This window comes from Dermochelys coriacea, chromosome 3, assembly GCF_009764565.3.
Source record: "Dermochelys coriacea isolate rDerCor1 chromosome 3, rDerCor1.pri.v4, whole genome shotgun sequence".
NCBI lineage: Eukaryota > Metazoa > Chordata > Testudines > Dermochelyidae > Dermochelys > Dermochelys coriacea.
The window spans coordinates 195,434,618-195,457,082 of NC_050070.1; the positions used below are offsets into that span (position 1 = coordinate 195,434,618).

A 22,465-nucleotide genomic window follows, 5' to 3' on the forward strand; every position below is an offset into this window, starting at 1 on the left:
TGGGATCTGATTTACTATAGAAAACTCTTTCCTGGGTATCTGGCTGGTGAATCTTGCCCATGTGCTCAGGGTTTGGCTGATTGCCATGTTTGGGGTCGGGAGGGAGTTTTCCTCCAGGGCAGATTGGAGAGGCCCTGGAGGTTTTTTTGCCTTCCTTTGTAGCATGGGGCATGGTTGACTGGAGGGAGGCTTCTCTGCTCCCTCGAAGTTTTGAACCATGATTTGAGGACTTCAATAGCTCAGACATGGGTGAGGTTTTTCATAGGAGTGGGTGGGTGACATTCTGTGGCCTGCACTGTGCAGGAGGTCGGACTAGATGATCAGAGTGGTCCCTTCTGACCTTAGTATCTATGAAAGAGGGAGACACAAATAGGTATAACGTATGTTAACACAGGTTTCAGAGTAGCAGCCGTGTTAGTCTGTATTCGCAAAAAGAAAAGGAGTACTTGTGGCACCTTAGAGACTAACAAATTTATTTGAGCATAAGCTTTCGTGAGCTACAGCTCACTTCATCGGATGATGTGAGCTGTAGCTCATGAAAGCTTATGCTCAAATAAATTTGTTAGTCTCTAAGGTGCCACAAGTACTCCTTTTCTTTTTGTATGTTAACACAGTGTTCTTTATCCCCTTCTAGTTGCTAGCCCATATACAGAAGTTTGAATCTGCTACTGCCTTTGAGCTACCTACATCTTATCCTTTAGTTCAAGCAGTAGAGGCAGATGAGGGGGTTTTTTTTGATCCAGAGATCTCAGGTTCAATCCTCCCAAGGTGTAGTGTTACAAGTTAATGTGAGTGTGACAATCAGGTATTGGCCAAATACTAAATAATGGTAATACCAGAAGTTGTTATATATTCTACCACTGATGTCTGTGCAAACCGTTCACCGATACTAGTGGGCATTCTACTATGGATTGAGTGGAGTATGACGTCTTAAATGTATGCACCCACAGCACACTGAGCACAACCAAAACTGGAATTCCACCTTTCAACCAATGAATGTGACTCTTTCCCCCCCACCCCCCGGTCTACACACACTATACATAAAGGTACTGGAAGGGGTAAAACTCTGACATGATTACTGACAATGGCCAAGGAACCAAGAAAAGCCTTTGCTTCTAGAATTCTACAACCAACAGTAAAAAGAATGAGGCGTACTTGTGGCACCTGAGAGACTAACAAATTTATTTGAAAAGGAGTACTTGTGGCACCTTAGAGACTAACAAATTTATTAGAGCATAAGCTTTTGTGAGCTACAGCTCACTTCATCGGATGCATCCGATGAAGTGAGCTGTAGCTCACGAAAGCTTATGCTCTAATAAATTTGTTAGTCTCTAAGGTGCCACAAGTACTCCTTTTCTTTTTGCGAATACAGACTAACACGGCTGCTACTCTGAAACCTGCAATTTATTTGAGGCACCTTAGAAACTAACAAGTGCCAGAAGTACTCCTTGTTTTTTTTGCTGATACAAACTATCAGTGGTAGGCTACCACTCTACAACCAACAGTGGATTCTGTGGTAGACTCTACAACCACCAATGGGGTTTAAAGCACGGTAACAGAGGTTTGAGGGAGTGGCTCCGAAAATATGCAGTGATGAAGGAGTCAGAAGTCTCCATAGTAAGTTTTAAAATAAAATTACGATACTACTAAAATGACAGCCTCGTTCCTAAAATTTGGTTGTGCAATCAGGGCAGCCCTAGGCACGTGTGTAAGCATAGCGAGGATTGCTCTGACTTGCCAGGAGCCCTTCAATGAAAGTATGCCTTTCTGCAAAACTAAAAAAAAGTATATGCCTATTTTGGACCAAATGGCTTTATTCAGCTTGCTCTCTCGTACTAGAAATTCAGGTCTTGCCTAACCCGTATTTCCTCGAAGACACAATGGCTGACTGGAGAACTAGTAAGATGACATCATCACAAACACCAAGAGAGACCAAAGCATTTTGGAGAAAAGATCTTTGTGATTCAACATTCCTGCTCTCAGTGGAGAGATATGAAAGCTTCCACTCTAGTTCATTGATCCATAGCAAAAGCAAAGAAGAGGAGTCTAGTCATTCCTGATATTTCTAAGGTAAAAACAAGCCGAATAAATAATTTAATGTTTTTTTCAGGCCTTTTATCATGATGCAAAAAGGGCACAATGCAGTTCTCTCTCTCAAGTCATCTTTAGAACAGGTATGTTTTTTGCAGTTTTGCAGAAGGCTGGGATGGTTCCTCTTTTGGTAGCCTTGTTTAAAAAACAAAACAAACATTCCCCCATACCTATGGCTGACAATTATTTTATGCACTTGCTGTAAAAATTAACCCTTAAAACGTTGCAGAATTTCAGGGTTGCTGTGTGTACGAATACTCAGCCTTAAATATCTGGTTTTGTTGGTTGTAATAAGCCTTGCTTGGCAGGCTCCGAATTAATTGGCAAATAGTAGTAAGTGTCAATTTCTTACTTTCCCTAAACACCAGAAACAAAAAATGTCCATTACTAATAATGGAAATTTAGTCTGGAAAGATAATGTGTGTTGCACTTATCCACAACTGACATTCTCTTTAGCGGTTAGTTTTGTCTGGCAATCCACAAGGCAAGAGACTGATACTTGCCATGCAATTATGATTTTTATCACCGACTCCGTTTTGTAGCTCCACCACCGCTATGGTCAATTTTGCGCAACTAAGGGACATGTGAGCATTTTGACAGGTACTTGTTTTTAAAAAGTCAACTCAAACATGAGAAAACATCCTGGGCACTGGGCAGCGATTCCTGTACCACCACACTGAACAAAGGGAAATGCACCACTTGCAAACCTGGCTGGGGTGGGCCTGCCCGAGCACAGGGAACCTGCCTCCCAGCAGGGGCTGTGGCGGTAACAAGCCTCCCCCACCCTCCGCTTCCTAACCCCATCGCAACTTGCAGCAGGCCCACGGCGGGCGGCTCAGCCGGAGCGAGCGAGCCCCGCCCCCGCCCCCGCCCCGAAAGCACGGGGCTCGGTGCGGGAGTAGCGAGCCCGGCCCCCGGCAGCGTCCGCCCCCCCTCCCCGAGCCCAGGGCACCGCCCTCCTGGACGCCAGCCAGCCAGCCAGCCGCGCCCCCCCCCCGGCTGTCAGAGGCAGCCCCGGAGAGCGTCCCCCGGGCCCAATGTGGAATGAAGAAACAGGTGCCGGGGCTGGGGACTGCCAAGCCCAGCGGTGCCGGGGCTCAAAGCCCTGCCCATGGCCGGGTCTCCCCCCTGCACCGAGGGGCGGCCCCGCCTCCGCTTTCCCCGGCTTCTGCTCCCCTCGGGGCGAGAGCCTGCCCCGCCCTCGGGGACAGCCCCCCCCCGCGCTGCAGGCTCCCCCAGGGCCAGCTCCCCCTCCCCCAAAACAGGGCTGCCCCAGGGCCAGCTTCCTCCCCCCCGCTGCAGGCTCCCCCAGGGGCTTCCTCCCCCCCGCGCTGCAGGCTCCCCCAGGGCCAGCTTCCTCCCTCCTCCCCCTCCCTCCAGGCTGCCCCAGGGCCAGCTCCCCCTCCCCCCCCCGCTGCAGGTTCCCCCAGGGCCAGCTTCCTCCCCCCTCCCCCCCGCGCTGCAGGCTCCCCCAGGGCCAGCTTCCTCCCCCCCCGCGCTGCAGGCTCCCCCAGGGGCTTCCTCCCCCCCGCGCTGCAGGCTCCCCCAGGGCCAGCTTCCTCCCTCCTCCCCCTCCCTCCAGGCTGCCCCAGGGCCAGCTCCCCCTCCCCCCCCGCTGCAGGCTCCCCCAGGGCCAGCTTCCTCCCCCCTCCCCCCCCGCTGCAGGCTCCCCCAGGGCCAGCTTCCTCCCCCCTCCCCCCCCCCGCTGCAGGCTCCCCCAGGGCCAGCTTCCTCCCTCCTCCCCCTCCCTCCAGGCTGCCCCAGGGCCAGCTCCCCCTCCCCCAAAACAGGGCTCCCCCAGGGCCAGCTTCCTCCCCCGCCCCCGCGCTGCAGGCTCCCCCAGGGCCAGCTTCCTCCCTCCCTCCAGGCTCCCCCAGGGCCGGCTCCCCCTCGCCCAAAACAGGGCTCCCCCTCCCGCAGGACAGCCCCCCCCCCAACGCGTGCTGCGGGCTCCCGGCAGGGCTCCCCTCCCCCTGCGCCTGCAGCAGGCTTCGCAGCCCCCAGTGCAGCCCACGCCCCCACCTCTCTGTCCCTCTCCCTCCCCGTCAGGCTCCCAGCCTCCCCGCGTCTTTGCGTGACCAATTTAGACAGGGGGAGGAAAAGGGGACGATGCCGCCTCCTCTGCCTCCCTCTGATTGGCCGGCTGTGCCATGCCCATCAAACTGAGGTCCACAGCGGATTGGCCAGGCTGCCAGAGCAGGAGAGGCTCCGTCCCCAAAGGGCCCCCCTCCTCCCGCTTTCCCTTCGCAGCAGTGTCCTCAGAAGACTCATTGGGCGAAGGGCCCCCCACCAGCCTTGGGAGAGAGCTGCAAGGGCACTGGCTGGCAGCCCTGCTACTCAGCCTGGCTGGCCTGGCCATAGGCTCCCTGGAGCAGCGTGGGCGGGGCTCTTCCCCCCCCCCCCCTCCGGTGACTAACTAAAGTCTGTGAGTCACTGCACAACCCATCAATCCCATTAAATGCCGTGTGCGGGCAGGCGGTGCCGCCTCGGCTGCTGCCTGCGCTGCCCCAGCCCCTGTGCATCCCCCTCTGATACATGGCTGGCCGGCTGGACTTGTTACAGTGTCACATCCTCCCCGCCAGCTGCAGCGCCAACTTCCCCCCGAGCTAGTCTCCTCCTGCCCGGGGCTGCTGCAAAGTGATGGGATAGAGCAAAGCCACTCCAGCACCTGGGCTCCTATTTATTACAGTCTGTCTCCCTGTCCTATTCCTCGGTGGTGGTGGTTCTTCTTCCTCTCTTCCCTTTCCCCTTTATTTTATTCCTCCCTTTCCCCCTTGTCTTGGAGCCTAGATTTGTTGAGTTCTTCTGGAAAGGGTGAGTACAAGACATGGCCTTTCTGACTTGACATTTTTGTGTGGTGCCCTCTTTTAGTGAGAAAAAAGTCTTGTATGGGGTTTGGGCTGTGCCTTGACATGTGCTGTTCGCTTATTCAATAAATATCTAGAATTAAAAAGGAAATGGGGGTGGGCGAGAGGGTATGTGATCATTATCCTTTACTACTGCTACTTGCTGGATGGGTCACTTCTCTGTTGCAAACTGTTTAAAAGTTGAATTGATTTCTTTAAAGTTAACTCTGACATGGATCAAACATGATACCTTTTCCCCCCTCTCATCTTATTTTACTCCTTCTCCCTTACTCCCCCCTTGTCTGTCTAGATTTTGATTTTTTTGTATTTTTATAAAGTACCTGTGATCAGGGCAAATCCACATCAAATGGCGATAGATACATTCGTTGTTTTGAAATAAAAATATTTTTTTGAGACTAGAAAAAATTCTATGTAATATATACTAACTTTTGAAAGTAATTCATATTGAAATGTATTTTGATGGAGCAGTAGACAGCTCACTGTCCAAATCATACTGCAGCTCAGCTCTTTTGTGCTGTGTGTATGTTCTTTTTATTACAACAAAGCCATTAAGTAGTTGTAAAGTGTTTTGAACCCACAACAAACAAGGAAATTCATTTGTTCTACCACTGCATCCTTAGCACACTCTGATCTGTCTAGATATTTCAACACATATGGAATGTAGGAGCCTTATAACTGAATCACAGGGAAATGAGTATATCCAATTGGATTTTTAGTCTTCAGTTTGAATGTCCTTGTGGTGGACTAAACTCAGATTCAAAATATTAGTGTAAAATAGTTTGACCTGGAATTTGTTTGTATTGATTGTTTAATATATAATTAAAAAATGAGACTGGAGCATTAATTTGTGTTTTGTGTAACCATGATATCCAAAGGTGCTAAAATGAAAAACTAAGTCCCAACCCCAACAAGTACTTACAGGGTATCTCCAGAAGATACTTTCCAAGCCTCAGTACTTTACCTATGTATACTATGTATAAAAGTATACAGTACTTTTATCTATATATAAAATATTTTAAATAGCAGACTAATAACTTACAACATTCAAATCAGGTAAATAAAGCACTTTTGAATTGTGGTGTTTGGATGTTTATGCTCCTTTTATTACAACACTACAATTTTTTGTCTTGAACTCGTGGCTAAAAACAGTCACTAGAAATTTCTGCTAAACTTTGTTAAAATAAATAATTGGTGCCAGACTAAGATCTTGTACACCAAGTTTCAACAGACCTTTAAAATATATATATTTGTAAATGAGAAGAAATCAAGATAGCTATGACTTCTTTATCCAGTGAGTACTGAAATGAAACCCCGAGATTTCAGTGATTGTCCAGAGGCAATAAAATTGGAGAGGTGAGAAAATCATATGTTGTCACCATGACATTGAAAAAGGAAAAACCTTAGGTTGATGGCTGAGATACTAAATTCAGAACGTGACCACTATTCATAAGTGGTACTTTTTGTTAATTGATATGCACAATAAAAAAAATTATGAACCAAAATCATGGCTTGTATAACATTGTCAGACCCTGTGTACTTACAGCAAGCATGAATTTGACCAAAGTGTATGAAGCTTTTTAAAATACCTGTTACAGTTGCTCTCATGGGGTCCTTTTAGATATGGTCTGTTAGGTCAATATTACATAGGTAAGGCCCTACCAAATTCACGGCCCATTTTGATCAATTTCATGGTCATAGGATTTTAAAAATCGTAAATTTCATGGTTTCAGCTACTTAAAACTGAAACTTCACAGTATTGTAATTGTAGGGGTCCTGACCCAAGAAGGAGTTGTGGGGGGGGGGTCGCCAGGTTATTGTAGCGGGGGGTAGTGGTACAGCTACCCTTATTTCTGTGCTGCTGCTGGCGGCGGTGCTGCCTTCAGAGCTGAGCAGCTGGAGAGCGGTGGCTGCTGGCCAGGAGCCCAGCTCTGAAGGCAGAGCCACTGCCAGCAGCAGCGCAGAAGTAAGATGACAGGGTACGGTATTGCCACCGTGACTTCTGCACTGCTGCTGGTGGGCCACTGCCTTCAGAGCTGGGCGCCCAGCCAACAGCTGCTGCTCTCCAGTCGCCCAACTCTGACGGCAGTGCAGAAATAAGGGTGGCAATACCGCAACCTCCCTAAAATAACCTTGTGACACCCCCTCCACCCCCGCAACTCTTTTGGGCCAGGATCCCCAATTTGAGAAATGCTGGTCTCCCCAGTGAAATCTGTGTAGTATAGGGTAAAAGCACACAACAGACCAGATTTCATAGCGGGACCCCGGATTTCAGGGTCCACGATGCGTTTTTCATGGCTGTGAATTTGGTGGGGCCCTATACGTAGGCCTGTTTCACCTCTCTGAAACCAGTTTTGTACTTGTGTATCTCCAATAATTTTAATGGAGTTACTCTTCATTTACATCTGTATGGGAAGAGATTAGAATCCAATATTTTCAAAAAGCGTCCAAATACTTACTTGACAAACTGTGATTCCAGCTCTCATCAGAGGCAGTTCTGCTACTGTTACTCACCCTAAGTGGTATTTTACTACGTGAGTAGTCCCTTTGATCCTGGTGTGACTACTCACATGCTAAAGTATCAATCAGTGTGAGTAAGGGTGACAAGATCAGGCCCTTAATATTTAATTTTATTCCTTGAAATAAGAATATATTGGATTACTGATATATTTCTTGGGGTCATGGCAAAATTTTCTGAGAACAAAGTGCGAAGTTATTCTATTAAATGATTACACCAGAAATAACTGTTTGAGATTATCCCTATGCTACAAATGAAATAAGCAAGCAAGTATTCTGGGTGTTTCTCTTGATGCTGTGGAAGGTAGAATAAGATTGTTGTGAAATTCAGTGTTTTGTAATGAAATTCTGTGCTGGAGGGAAGTTTGAATACTGAAGGTCTTGCGGGATGCAAGTTGGCAATGCAATGTTAGAAATGCTTTTTTTACAATATGACATGAAGAATTTTCTTGATTTCAATGGGAGCAGAAGCAGTTCAATAGTCTTTCTGAGAGCAGTTGATGTTGTAGGAAGCGTTCACAATGCTATTCCTCTGACTTACTTCTGTCTTAGCAGAAAGATCAGTGCTAAACAGACTGTTAAGAAGAAAACCTGTCTAGCGAAGTGGTGTTGTGTCCTGCCTTCATGCATTACATGTACTTTTTTATAAATCTCCTGAAACTTGTATTGGACACGATCAGGATGAAAGACAATTATTTCATGTTTGTTTCATGTTTTCACTTCCTTTTATGACTGTATTCATTGCTATGCTTTTGCGTCGCTGATTGCAATGTTATTGTAATTAACATTAATTATGCCAACTAGATTGTTTTTAGAGGCTCTCCCACTCTGTATTGATACTGTCATCTTGTCTGTTTGTTAAACAAGAATGCATACATTTCAGGATGCTGGAGGAACTACAGCTATTAGTTACAAAATAGTATCTGCATGGGAAACAAAAGCAAATACCACTTTCAGCTCAAACATTACATGAAATTTTTATTTGGCAGCACGGCTTAGTCACAGAATTTGATCTGAAATAATGAGGCATCATGAACCAAGGATACAAAATAGGAAGTAAAGTATAGGGGCTCTGTGAAGAGAGCATGTAGACTTCAGAGTTTCACCATATTTTTTCAAGATCAACAGGATTATTGAGTAAAAATCTGCAGTCCTTATTTGAATAAAATTTCCATTTAAGTCTGTGAGGAAAACCGAATTTGGCAGCTAGTAACGTGTTAGCTCTGGCAAAACAAACTGATGGAACAGGCAACTTTTTGCTTAATTCTTTTTTTTTTTTTTTTTTTAAATTTTTGCTTTGTTGTCTCTAAAAACCTCCACATCAGCTTGAAGAGTGATATTAGTTTTGCACCCTAACTTTTCTAAACAAAAGTGCTTGTAGAAGAAATGATTAGTCTAATAATGTTTTGTATAGAGGAAGTACAGTAATGATATTTGAATTAATTCCTTCAGATTAACTATAATGAAATTAATAGAAATCTTTAAATCTGACTTTGAATTGCCCCATGAAATACTTGAGAGCTGAAAGTGATTCATGTTAGTCTCAATAGAAATCATAATTGCAGCGATATGTGTTCTGTTTTTATATTCATAATATATTACAGGAGAAATACCATGGTGGAGGGAGAATTTAAAATTGGAATTATTTTACACTGTCAACATTCGAAGGTGTTGGTGTGTAAACATACTGTAAGATGGTGGAAAACGATTTCCAGTTTTCCTCTGACTTTCCTTACCAAATAAGCGATAATTTGTTTGCAGTTTGTATTATATATTTGTCTTTTGTGCAAGACCATCAGTGTAGTAGTCCTATGGAAAGCTAAAAACAGTATCCTGGGCTCCAACAAGTGGAAGTTATATAATTAAATGGGAAGATTCCATAGTATTAGAAAATTACCATTTCGCAATCTACTGAGTCTGTTAAGCCATGGAGATGATTTTATGAAAATCAATAAAATGCCCATTTTTCTTCTAATTGTAGATCCATGTTAAAAGAAAAAGATGCTATTTCTTGGTAGCATTTCACATTGGCTTGCGAAATAGTTAATTTAGAAAGGCTTTCTCTTCAGTTTAGACCATACATGTAAAGATGATAAATGTTTTTTTTTGCTTTTGTTTTTTTAAATCTTTATTTATTAGATTGCCTTCCAGAAATCACTCTAACATGCTGGCCTGTAAGTGATTTCAGTGTGTCTGTCAGCAGAATCAAGAATGAGGGTCACTTATTTTTCAGATGACATGCTGGCATGACACTGGTTCCTATTGCCTAAATGCTGTATATTCCTTCACTTCCAGCTCATGGTTCCATACTCATGCTTTGAAGTATGTATGAAGGTTCCAATATACCAGGATGTGATGTACCCAAAGTAAATTTGAAAGAGAAATTGGGACCTTAACTATTTTAGAGGGTGGGGTGGAGAGAGTTGGTATTGATCTCTGTAGAGTCTGTAATGTTTGTTAGCCTTTCCTTGCCTCAGAGGTCCAAATGTTCTGGTATTAGCAAAACAAGTAACTAGACCATCAATCAAATTAAGTACCTGGGGAGAAAGAAGTGACAAATTGACAGCCTTCCTCTGTAGCATGTATGGAACATTAAATATTGGTGATCTGTATGAAATATCATGGGACAGTAAATGGGAGCTGTTAACCCTTAATGTTGGGACTTTGTGTTTTTCAACTGAAATGAAAATTACTTTACTTTATTAAAATAAGATAACTTGTTTAAAATATCCTGAGTGTTATGACCCTTAACCAGATACTCCAAAACATTTATTCAAGCAAGATAAGGTACTCTACATCTTTTCTTGTGAGAAAACTTGCCTGCCTTAGTGATCTGTACTGTAATTCTTAACTGCTCTAGAATCCATGTATAACAAACTCCAAGTCAGCAGCTTTATGAAGAACCTACTTCATGACACATGTGAGGAGTGCAAGTACTGAGTTTTGGTATGTTGGGGGCTTACAAAGCTTGTTCTTGTATGAACAGAAACTGTTCAAAATGCCAGATTCATGATGCATGCAACAGTAAAGGTCACCAACTTGGAAAATTAATAATATGGTTCATGTTGACATTTCAGAGGGAATGCAGATTGGAGTGAGCCACACCCCAGTCTGTTCTAGTGGTTCCTATGGACCTGCATTTTTCACTGCACTGAAACACACAAAATCAGTGGTGTTCCCCTTTTCTCCACCCCAGCCAAAATCCTTTCTATGATGAAACTACAAATATTTTTTCCATCTTTAACAACAAACAATAAAATGCTGATCAATTATTAAACAGAGCCAGTGAGGGTCAGAATGGGGCTTTTAGCATTCATCTGCATTTTACAAGCTGTATTTTATCTTCTGGTCAGGTTGTGTTCCCAAAGGACCATGGGAATCAGAGTTAGCACATTTTACAAATAGGTTCCTGATTCTTCAAAATACTGCCTGTAGTTAAGGAAACTTATTATGACCCTGTGGCCTTCACTATTTTTCTTTGGCACAGCTGTGGGAATCAGTTCAAGGAAAGTTGTAAGAACACAGAAGTGAAAAACAGGGATAAAGAAATCCTAACTTGGGCTGGAACAAACTTCTTTAGATTCAATGATATAAAGCCAGAATCTCAAGAAATAATTAAGATGTTACTTTTCATAAAGACACATAAAATGTGGAGCTTCTAAGTGGAGAGGAAATTTTAATTACACCATTGTTTCTGTCTTGTAAACCATTCGACCATTAACAGTGAGATTAAAGAGCATTAATTCTGACATCAAATTTCTTGTGAACTTGGAGGTTTTTCTTGTCAAAATTAAAATGTGAATTTATTGCATTTTCCTATATATACTATAAACTTTGGGGAAAATAAAGCACTAACACTGTGGTAAGGAATATGCATTGTATTTTTCTTGAAATAAAATAGACGATATGCATGTTTACCCCTGTGTTTACTCCTCCTGCTTATACTTCTCTTCTTCTATCTCATAACTCTTCCATTTCCTCTTAGTTTCCTCCCTTGTTTTCTCTTCTCTCACTCCTCTTGATCTCTTTTGTTTCTTTCCTCCTCCTTTCTCCTTTTACCTCTTGGTACCATTATTAGTATTATCAATTATTGAGTTACATTAGCACTTAGGTGCCAAAGTCAGGATTGGGGTCATGTTTTGCTAGGCACTGTAGAAAAACATAGTAGCAGTCCCTGCTCCAAACAGCCTACAACTTGAACAGACAAGATAAACAAAGGGTGGGGGGGGGGAGGCGGGAACAGAGGCAAAGTGAGGTGTAATGACTTGCCCAAGGTGGCACAAAGCAGGTCAGGAGGATAGCCAGGAATAGAAGATGTGTCCAGAGCCCCACTCCAGTACCGTGTCCAGTAGACCACCCACCTCCCATCTTTTCACCTCTTTCTGTTTTCTATTTTTTGTGTGCCTCATCCATTTGCTCTTTTCCCTCTTAAATACACTGAGAGACTTTTCAGAGTGCATTTTGAGACTGTTCTGTAGTCATAAACATTTTTCTTCTGATACCATTTACACTGGTGCAGCATCACTGATTTCAGTGGAATGTCTCCTGACTTACACAGGAGTATGTGAAATCACAATAAGGCCCACTGGCTTCACATACCAGAAGAATACATGTACATTCAGGTTAGGCACCAAAATATATATTTTTAAAAATGAATGTAGACAGGAAAAAGGCAATATTTGGTGCATTTGTGTTGTAATTTACATGCTGCACAAATCCAACTCAGAAATACTATAGAGGTAAAAGGTACATCTTCTCTTATTAGTTCTTAAAGGACTACATCAGCTATTCTGCTGGGTCCAGTAGTCTGAAAATTTGAAAGGTGAGTAGTGCTTTTCACCATGATGAGTAACCTATTTGAAAATACAGTTTCTAAATAGACTTGACGTAGCTAAGGCTACTGCTAGCCAGGGTCATCTTGCTATGACTACTCTGGCAGAGTAAAAGCAGGAAGCTGATGTATAGACAGTTAGATCAGTACTGAAAGCATGTTGGCAATTGATTTGCAATGGCAGAAAAAACACAAAGTAGCAGTAGTCCCCTTTCCTCTTTCCCAAGCAACATTTTTTAAACTTTGAAACTGATAAAATTATGTTTGCTTAAACTTTTAAATTTAAAATTTTCCTCACTCTCTCAGATATTTTAGTTTGTTCCCAGGAAAAGGTGCTTCTTATCTTTCGAACTCTTAGATTGAGGGGCTTGACATAATGGCACATATGGCATCCCTAATTTAGAAAATCCACTCTCCTAAATCAGACTTTTTTTTCTCCAGTAGTTAATTAAAAATTAGATGAACTGCCCTCTTGCTCAGGGCAAATATTGGATTTCTTGGACTGTAACATATGGATTAAACTTCATTACTTCATACATTTTATTATTCTGTAGGGGTGGCATCATAGTTGTCCAAGCATAAGTGGTTACCCACACAAAATGACCCTGCGAGGGATTTAAGCACACAGTGCAGAATATTCAAAAGTTACAGTTTCCAGAGCATTTGTTAGCTTGTTCTTTTTTGCATACATACTCGTTAATAGTCATGTGTGTATTGATGATTTATGCCCATCATGGTCAACATATCCCCTTTGTCCAGGCCATACCCACATGTTGGGTGATTCACCTGCATGCACCCACATTCTCTCATCACCTGCAATTCAAGCTCTGACAGCTGCTCTTCTTTAAGTGCTTGTTGATTTCTCCTTCCCTCTCTTTTTCTGGGTGCAGGACTCTCCTTGGCTTTGCCTGAGAGTCCTAGCCTCAGAGGATCCTGCTTTTGCCTGAGAGTGCTTGCTTCCTGCTCTTACTGTCTGCCCCAGTTATGAATGTAGTATAAATCCTTACTGCTTACACTCAGGCAAATGGGTCCCTTCAAGTACTGGGAAGTCTGTAGCAAGTCCTGTGTTCCAGTTCCAGATAGTAAGAACTCTAACCAGTAGCTCTGATGCTTTTCTCCTCTGATAGTCTTTTTTTTTTTTTTTTTCCCCTCCCCATGCACCAATTGGATTCATGTTCTGAAGTGGAGGAGCTGGGAAGATCTTCTACTGCTTTCCCAGGCTCATGGGAGGAGAAGGGATGGGACAGAGAAAGCTCCCAAGGGATTGGGCAGCGTACGTTCTCTCTGGCCCTGCAATGACATCCCGCTGCCTCCAAGGGAGAGGAATGAAGGTTTCCCTGCTGCTCCCCTTTCCTTGACTTGTTGAGAGGACAGTGACATTTCCTCTTTCCAGAGGAAAAGGGGAGTGAGATAGTAGCACCCCTTATGAAAAATCAGCATCAGGTAAGTACTGGAGAGTCGAGGGATTATTCATCTGGCCCAGATCCCCCCCAGATTGTGTATCTGCATTACATACATGAGTTATTTATTTTAAATGAAGAGGCTAGATTTGTGTGTGTGTGTGGTTTCCATGTGTGTTTTTTAATGGTTATGCTGGATTTTTGCCATGCCACAAAACTGATTAGAAATTATTATAATGAAAAGGGGGCGATGGATCATTTCAGAGATGGGTAACATGGCGGGGAGAAGGCAAATCTGAACACTTTCCCAGTTGCTGGATGAGGAAAGGGTGCAGGTTCCCCACCATCATCTCTAGGAGCTGCTACTGTGCTCATTTTTTGGGTCAAAGATGGGACCAGTATTTAGTTATCTTAATATATATCCTTGTGTGTGTGCTGCTATTATTTATGTGCAATAGTGCCCACTGTGTGCCAGGTACTTGGTGACAGTTCCTGCTCCAATAAGCTCCCAATCTAAAGCCATAGGTCAGGGGAAGGAGAATAACAATAGGCAATTTATATACAAATCAACAAGATTTACTATGGGCATCGTGCCAGAGCTGGGGCTTTTAAGAGAGATGTAAATGTTGGCAGGGTTAGGTGCCTTGCAGGTGACCTCAGGGAGGTCAAACCATGGGTAGGGGGCTGCATGAAGGGAGGTGTGTGGCACAGATGATTTTCTGAAAATCTGACAAAATTGGTGAACGAGTTTGGGAATGGATGGGGGGAGGAATGTTTGTCAGGAAGGATAAGAAGGGATGGACAGAGGTTTGAGAGTTTGATATCGTCGGATGGGAAGCCAATGGAAGGATTCAAAAAGGGGAGTTGAATTACAATGTATATACAAGCTGCAGTGTGGTTGGATTTATTATGTTAGCAGCTATTGTACGCTTGAATTTTCTGGCTCTTTTTCATTTAAACTCTCAATTATATAATGTTGAGTTTGTGTAGGGATTTTTTTTTTTTGCATTTAATTTCCTAAGCTTTCTAACAGGAGTAAAAAACATTAACTGAGTGCATGCCATGTTGAATTCCCATTACCTTTGGGTTGAGAACAACCATGAGAAACTTCAGTGCAAAGAGTAACTTCTCTGAAAGTTGTAAGTACCTGAAACCAGGGACTTGGACTGTAAGGACACTGGGGCCGGGGCTGTCTCATTTGTTTGTTTCAAACAGTGCTCGGAGGCCTTTGGGTGCTAGGGTAGTACAAATAATAATCAAATTTAAAACAAACAAAGGGAAGTATTTTTTCACATAAAGCACAGTCACCCTGTGGAACTCCTTGCCGGAGGATGTTGTGAAGGTCAAGACTATAACAGGGTTCAAAAAAGAGCTAGATAAGTTCATGGAGGACAGGTCCATCAATGGCTATTAGCCAGGATGGGCAGGGATGGTGTCCCTTGCCTCTGTTTGCCAGAAGCTGAGAATGGGGGATGGATCACTTGACGATTACCTGTTCTGTTCATTCCCTCTGGGGCATCTGGCAATGGCCACTGTTGGAAGACAGGATACTGGGTCAGATGGACCTTTGGTCTGACCCAGTATGGCCATTCTTATATATGTTCTTATAATAATTTTAGAATAAAAACTCTTCAGCCATAATTCTAGCATTACTATTCCGTGTGTGTGTGTGTGGGGGGGGAGGGGAAGGATTCTCTCTTTTTCATCCTTCCTCCATCTGGAAGGATGAAATGCAGAGCTTTTTCTAAGAAGGTATCTAACATACTTCCTCAAATTAGCCAGTAAGTGGCATTACAAAAAGGTTACAGCAAGTTGCTGGCAATTTTCCCATCCTTTTTGTCACTGGAAACATAATACTTGTGCAATGTGCTCATTCACGAGACATCTGCGTGCAGAGTTGGTCCTGGGGACACACAAACAGTGTGGTTGCGTGTGGCACACTTTGGTCTGTGATGCTTCATTGGTGGCCAAAGAACGTGGCCTGGGAGCAATGGTAATAAACCGTTTTTCTTTATTTGACAGTACAATGGAAGAGGTGAGAACTACGGGAGCTGAATTTGCAGGGGAGCAGTGGGAACATCCTGGGATGGGTGAGGAGATGAGAAGTAGGGTAGGTCATTGGCAGTGCCATTGTGTGGTGGAGGACTTCAGATAATTTCTAACACTCGGCATTCTGCGCATAATAAAGTAAGACCATAATAGCACCGACTTAAATCACTTGATTTTTTTTTTTAATAATTGATTTAAATCGGGTTGAGGCTTCATGAAAACTATTTGAAAATTTACGCTATTACAATGTTGGATTATAATTTAATTGTAAATTTTAAATGGTTTTAAGTGCCACTACTCATTGGGCATTGTATTTGAATTTTTCAAAATTGCTGTAAGCAAAAATCAAAATGATTGAAAATGGAGGCATTATCCTGTGAACACATAAGCAGGTACATAAGCTTCACTCACGTGAATGCTCCCATTGATTTCAAAGGGCTAAAAATGGGGTTTTTATTAAGATGGTTTCTCTTCAGGGCATAAAATCTGTCACTTCAAAAAAAAAATTGCTTCGGTGTAAACCATGAAAAGTTCTTTAGATTGTCAATATGTTAAAGTTATTGTGAAACTTTTTTATGCACATGGGTCAAAATGTTCAGAAACAACCTACAGTTAGGCTTCTTTAGCTCAGACTTAGGCAACTAAGTGACTCGGGAGCACAAGACCCGTTGACATCAGACTGCAGGCTCTGATGGAGGAGTCCAGCCTGGTTGAAACATTTCAGCTTGTTTAACCTGTGGAAGCTCAATATATCGTAATGGGGGTTGGTTACAAATAATGCTTGCTTATCAATCCTGTGCTTGCATTTGTGCTGTTCTCACAGTTGGGATGTTAATGAGGCCCTGGAATTGTCCTTCTCAGCACAGAGAAGTATGAAAGTTCTTAGGAGGAAAAAAATCTTCATGTAGGATCTGAAATTCTACTGACAAGTTGCTGTCGTATCTGAATGCTTCTCAGACAGGAATGGGCCCTTGCTGCCTGTGGCTGACCTCACCATGCCCCTATGCCGGAGGCTGTGAGGGGGGTAGTTTAGTGCTGTCTATCCTAGATCCCTGCACCTAGAGGATTCTGCTACACAAGAGAAATCCTCATCTGGCCGCTTAAATCGGCGTTGAGTGTGTTTGCTCTGCTTCAGCTATTTGACGGGGCTGAGGATCTGGTAAAGTTAACCTTAAAGTTGCAAGTGCCCTGTCAGATAGAAAGAGAATTTTATCCCTGTTTTATGGATGAGGCAACTGAGGCACAGATATTCCTCCCCTCCCGCTGGAAATCTGTGTCAGAAGAAGTAAGAGAAGCAAGACCGTCTGATTATCAGTCCTCTGCTTTAATCACAAGATATTTCTTAAGCCACTTACTAAAAAGCAGCTTAGATTGTTACTCTGTTAGTGGCTCCACCTCCCCATGCAGGCTTGTATAGACAGTGCATGATCACATAATAAGTGGAGATATTTTGTTTGTGTTTCTCTTTACATAAAGCTCTAAAGTATGTAATAGAGGGAGGTTTTGTTCACATGTTTTAGTGCTTATGCACAATGGTTGTATTTTTGGTTTTGTCCTATTATTTCTAAGCTGTTAGTAACCAATAAGGAGACAGATGTGTGGGTAACAGTATCTGCAGCCAAATCATCCTCTTGATTTTTAGGCACAGAGGGAACAAAAGGTGTTCATGGACCAAGCAAAGATGACTTGTAAGCACATAATGGAAGTATGGCCCAGCAGTTAGAGTGCTAGCCTGGCCTGTGAGGGAGACTGATTCGATTCCTGCTCTGCCACAGACTTCCTGTGCGGCCCTTGGCAAGTCACTTAGTCTCTCTCTGCCTCAGTTCCCCATCTGTAATATGGAGATGATGCTTCTCTACCTCAGAGAGTTGTGAAGATAAATACACTCAATATTGTGAGCCACTCAGATGCTAGGATGATGAGAGCCAATACGAGGGCCTTGTATAGAAAATGAGGGGAAATTCTAAACAGCATCTTTCTCACCCTGAAGCCCTTCTGTAACAGCAGCATATAGTTTGGGCACAGAGTTTTTGTAGGTGAAAGCCACTTGATGTGGTGGGCCCACAGCAAAATACACAGGGGCGTTAATGCTGAGCATCTAAGTCTTCATAATGGAGGACTTTTCTTGTATCGTATCACAAGCAGCTACTTTCATCTCTCCTTCATTTTAATGGCTTATACATGATACGGACTTCCTTATCTCGGGTGGGGGGGATGCTATGTAGATATTACACAGTACCACTGCCATCTTTCTTAATTATGTATGAGGTATGGCCATTATACCTATTTCCTGAGGTGTATTAACAGAAAGAAAGGAAATAACACCATCCAGAGCTGGAAATAGTTCAGTGGTTAGTGGTTGGGCAACAATAAGCATGAGGCATGAAGTGCAAAGTGGATTTCTTTAAGGCTAACTCCAGGCAGCTTTGTGCTCTGGTTGGCTGGGAATATAGGAGACCAGTGATGGCAATCTTGCGTCCCTCATGTTGTGCATGTGGCTTGCAATGCTTGACTGTGACACATACTTCATTTTACACAGTTTCCACACAGTTGTTTCCTATGCAAAAGGTCAACATACAACATATAGGGGCCCCAGATGCACCAAGAAGTATTGCATATATTACAGATGGCATATTTCTCATATACAGCATGCTCAGCATCTACCAGCTTGAGTATGAATTGGGGTATTTCCACTCTGGCATCTGACACTGAAAGGCCTAATCTCCTTTTATATTTTTAATATATTGCCTCTGGAATCAGCTGAAGCTGTTGGAGAGCTGCCTAGGCCAATGGTAGAGCTTTTCATTTTCTAGAGGGCTCCCATGCATATCAGATTGGGCTCCTAACCTCTCACCAGCCCCAGTTTGAGCAATTTAAGTCTCAAACTTGTCCCACTAATACTTAGAGTGCAGAGCCTGAGCCTGAGAGGTGTTACAAGTGTTCCACATATTTCCTGATCAGGCCTTTTGTCTTGTATGACATTTGTTCCCAGTGGCATGGGAGGAAAAAGGCCCAGGGAGTCTTTTATGGAGTACATGTTATTTCCCTGCATTTTTACATCCCTTCCAACTTTAAAACTTTGTATCACAGCTACCATCCTTTTAGCCAAGAAGGCTTGGGCAATGTTCTTTGCTCATTGATGCTGGAAGAAGCCCTGTCAAATGAGAGGAGGCACTTCCTATTTTAAACAGGAGGACAAAGTTTATTTCCTCTGTAGCACTCCTAGTCTTGCTGGCTTGGAGAAAGGGACAGGAACTGATCTCTGCTGTCACCTGTGGCTGTAAGGCTCTATCTCTCAGTATGCTGGCCCCGACAGTCTCTTATTCTCTATTACATTTTTCTCCTTTTTGGAGGAACTTTGACTCCGTAATAATGTGATACATCAGCTTGAGTAATTTCTATTTGAAGATATTAAGCTCTGTGAATACTGAAGAATATTATGTCTTCAGATTTTGAATGGTCCTCTCCATAATTCAGTACTGCTGTTAGAATGATTTGTTTCAACTGCAGGGGCTAGTTTAAATAGAACTGTCTAAGCATGCTGCAGTTTCTCCTATATCCTAAAGTGAAGTTCAATGAATGGTGAGTTGTCACGGGATACCATAATGAAATACGTACTCATCATAGTTTTGAAATAAATAGTAATTTCATTAAAGGGGAGAAAAGGACATTTTGTCTGTAAGCTTAATTGTAAGAGATGGAATTCCTAAGCAGAGATTTTTCACATGCAGTTAGGTTGCAGTGAATTTTAGTGAGAGTGAATTCAATGTGGGGAGGGATGCTAAAACTCCCAGCACTATCTGAGCTACATGCCTGCAGTAGATTCTCTTCGTCCTATTGGCACTTGGTGATGTGATACTTAGGCATGGTTTTCGTACATGATGTGTATGGCCGTGCATGCAGCCTGGTCCTTGAGGGAAAAGTCGGCAAAGTATCTAATGTGATACCTTTTATTGAACAACTGACAAAGATGCTGTAGTTGCTGTTGAAAGTCAACATTTGATAAGAGTGACGTCTGCTAGCAATTTTCCATTTCAAAAGTCAATATTTGCTATATATTGCTTTTAGGTAGATGTTTGCTAAGGACTGCACTACAGTGGAGTTCAAACCATAGTCCTACAAGGCAGAAGTTTAGTATCTCCCCCTCAGTTCTATTCATTTGCTTCCCCATTCATCTTGTTTAACACATAAGCACAAATGTTGTTGTTGTTGGGTTTTTTTAACTGGAAATAGTACTTTATAGTAACCGTGAGAAAATAGATAACAGGATGGGGATGGGGAGCTAGGATCTTTGGGGTTCAAATGCTTGTTCTCAAATGCTGACTTCTGTAACCAGAACCCAATCACTTATTCCCTCTCCCCGAATTTCCCTATCTGTAGAACGTGAGTGATACCTGCCCACTTCAGAGTTGTTGAGAGGGCTGATTTTGCTGGTGTCTGTAAAACACTTTGAAGATGAGCAGTGCTATATATGGGCCAAGTGTTTATTTTTGGAATTCACTGTGATGCTAAAAACAGCAAATTCAAGGAAGCAACTACAGTCGTACCATCATGATCCTAGCTCTCAGAGCTAGTACCCGGGGTTTACTACTTGTAGCCTCTATCTGCCCATCTGTGATCGTTCTGCTGGAAAGTCTCCATTTGTAGAGGCTCTCATGGTACTGGGGGGCAATATGCAATGAGCATGTGGGAAAGACTCCCTATTCAATATGAAACATTCAATATAAAATTAAGTTTGTTTTTTTTATTTTGTTTTACATTTTGATTTTAACATGAGTCACCTGATTCTCCCCAAGCTCTGCTCCCTTTCCTCTCCCAAGAACAATGCCAGCTAAGGAGCAGAACAAGCAACAGGAGCAATAGTGTCTGGGACTGGAGAGTAGGGATCCGCCACACACACCGTTCTGTCAGTTGCTGTGAAGACAGGGAGTGATAGCTGGAATGCCTATTCTTCCCACTGTGTGGAGTTATGGAAGTTGGTGTCCATTCAGTAGAGGAGGATTGTCCTTTCTGCACGGATCAGTTGGAGTTGGAAGAATGAGCTGGTTTCTGGTGGATTGGGGGGCATGGTATGTGCCCCACCCCACAATGGCTGGGACTGCAGTAATGGTTCCCAGCATTCACTTCCCTGCAGCTTCATGGCAGCTGGTTTAGGGAGAGGATGGGAGCAATTCACCCCTAGGCACAATTGCGGAGGTAAGGCTAAGGTCCCTACTGCAGTTACATGGTCCCTACCATCATGGTCCTGACTGCAGTTACAGATGCAGCCTAAGTAAAAACGTGGTCCATATCTTTGGAATATCTCTGGTTCACTCAGCATACCCATTAATTTAGACTAATTTAATTTCCAGTCTCTCTGGCTTGTCACTCAGGCACAATGAACCAGTAGGAATGATGGTGTTCTGGGACTGGCTTGACTGGTTTCTCTCCCCTTAGAGCCAGTTTCTAGTCTGCCACCAAGCAGCAAAATTGCAACCGGCTCCACCACTATTGTTCAGTACACCTGAGCCTCGTCAACAAAAGCTTCAATGACATCCTGGAAAAAAGACAGCAAAGGAGAGTTACAGCCCTTTGCCAGCTCCTTCTGGGCCTCTTATCACTAAGACTGAAGCAGCTGGGGCTTTAGAATCGCTGCACTTTCCCTCAGCCCTGGAGAGTTAAACAGTCAAAATCCTGGATACGTGCCAAGTGTGCAGCCCCTCTGTTTAGTAGGGGAGAACTCCTCTGTCAGCAGCCCCTCCTAGTATCTCCTTTGCCTGCTAGCCCACTCACCTCACAGCATCTTGAGTGGGGGGACTCAACCTTCCATTGACAAGCACCCCAATCCCTTGAATTTTCCTTGACTGGGTGTTGACTGAAGTCCCTGAGATTCAGGGGGAGCTGGGGCCCTCATGTCTGAACGGACCAGAGAGTGCCTAGAAGAGATCCTTTTCCTCATTCACCTGGTGGCATTGGCCCAGTGCCTTTATTTCCCTGGAGGGATCGTGGGGAGCTAAGGGGGGGCAGGGACTTTCATCAGAGTACCAAGGCACTGACAAAGATCCAAGCACGGTTCAGTTTTCTCCAGCGTCTTTGGAGAGCAGAGACTGGAGCTCTCTCAGTGCTTCCTGACTGACTGGAGGACAGAAGGCTGCTCACTCCTGAAAAGTAAATATGAGGAATGGATCCAACTGGAAGGCAGGAAGGGATGCACCAGAAAAGTATACCTGAGCCCAGCTGAAAGCTGGGATGCGATGGAAAGCTGGAGTGTGGCTTGTGGATACTGACCCCTGTCATGTGACAAGCAATATTTTTGTGGAGCTCTGACCCATGTCAAGAAACAAAGTTCAGTCTCTTACTTGCGCTCCTGTATGGTCAGACGTCTATTAAATGGCATTGGAAGTAAACCAGATACTTGACAAAAATTGAGCAAATGAAGCCACCTGAATCCCTTGGCCTGGAAGGGAGCTTGGCAAAGAACTGGAGAAAGGAAGTGGTTGCAGTACTTCCAAACCTTTCTCAAAACCAGTGGCTTTGCAGAGAAATTGGGGAGGGCATTTTGATTCTGACTCTGACAATGCAGCAATTGAGATTTATAGCTGATTCCAATGGAAGCATGGGGAGAACTGAAAACTACTAGAAAGTCATTAAAATACGTCATTTAATCCTTTGATCAATGCAGGAATATCACTTGGGAAAGGTACACTTTCTTTATGCTGGCTCCCATTTACCAT

The 22,465-nt window shown here is 43.6% G+C and overlaps 1 protein-coding gene across 3 annotated transcripts in view; it reads left to right on the forward strand.

The window, feature by feature from the left end:
• The first annotated feature begins 4,215 nt into the window (after positions 1-4,215).
• Positions 4,216-22,465, forward strand: part of SERTAD2 (SERTA domain containing 2) — a 99,358-nt gene continuing 81,108 nt past the window's right edge. The window contains exons 1-3 of one of the 3 annotated variants that reach the window (XM_043512021.1): positions 4,216-4,905; positions 10,333-10,418; positions 13,487-13,746. The gene's annotated coding sequence lies outside the window, so the exon portion shown is untranslated. The remainder of the gene's footprint in view (positions 4,906-10,332; positions 10,419-13,486; positions 13,747-22,465) is intronic. The other 2 variants (XM_043512022.1, XM_038396704.2) reach the window with 2 other exon arrangements.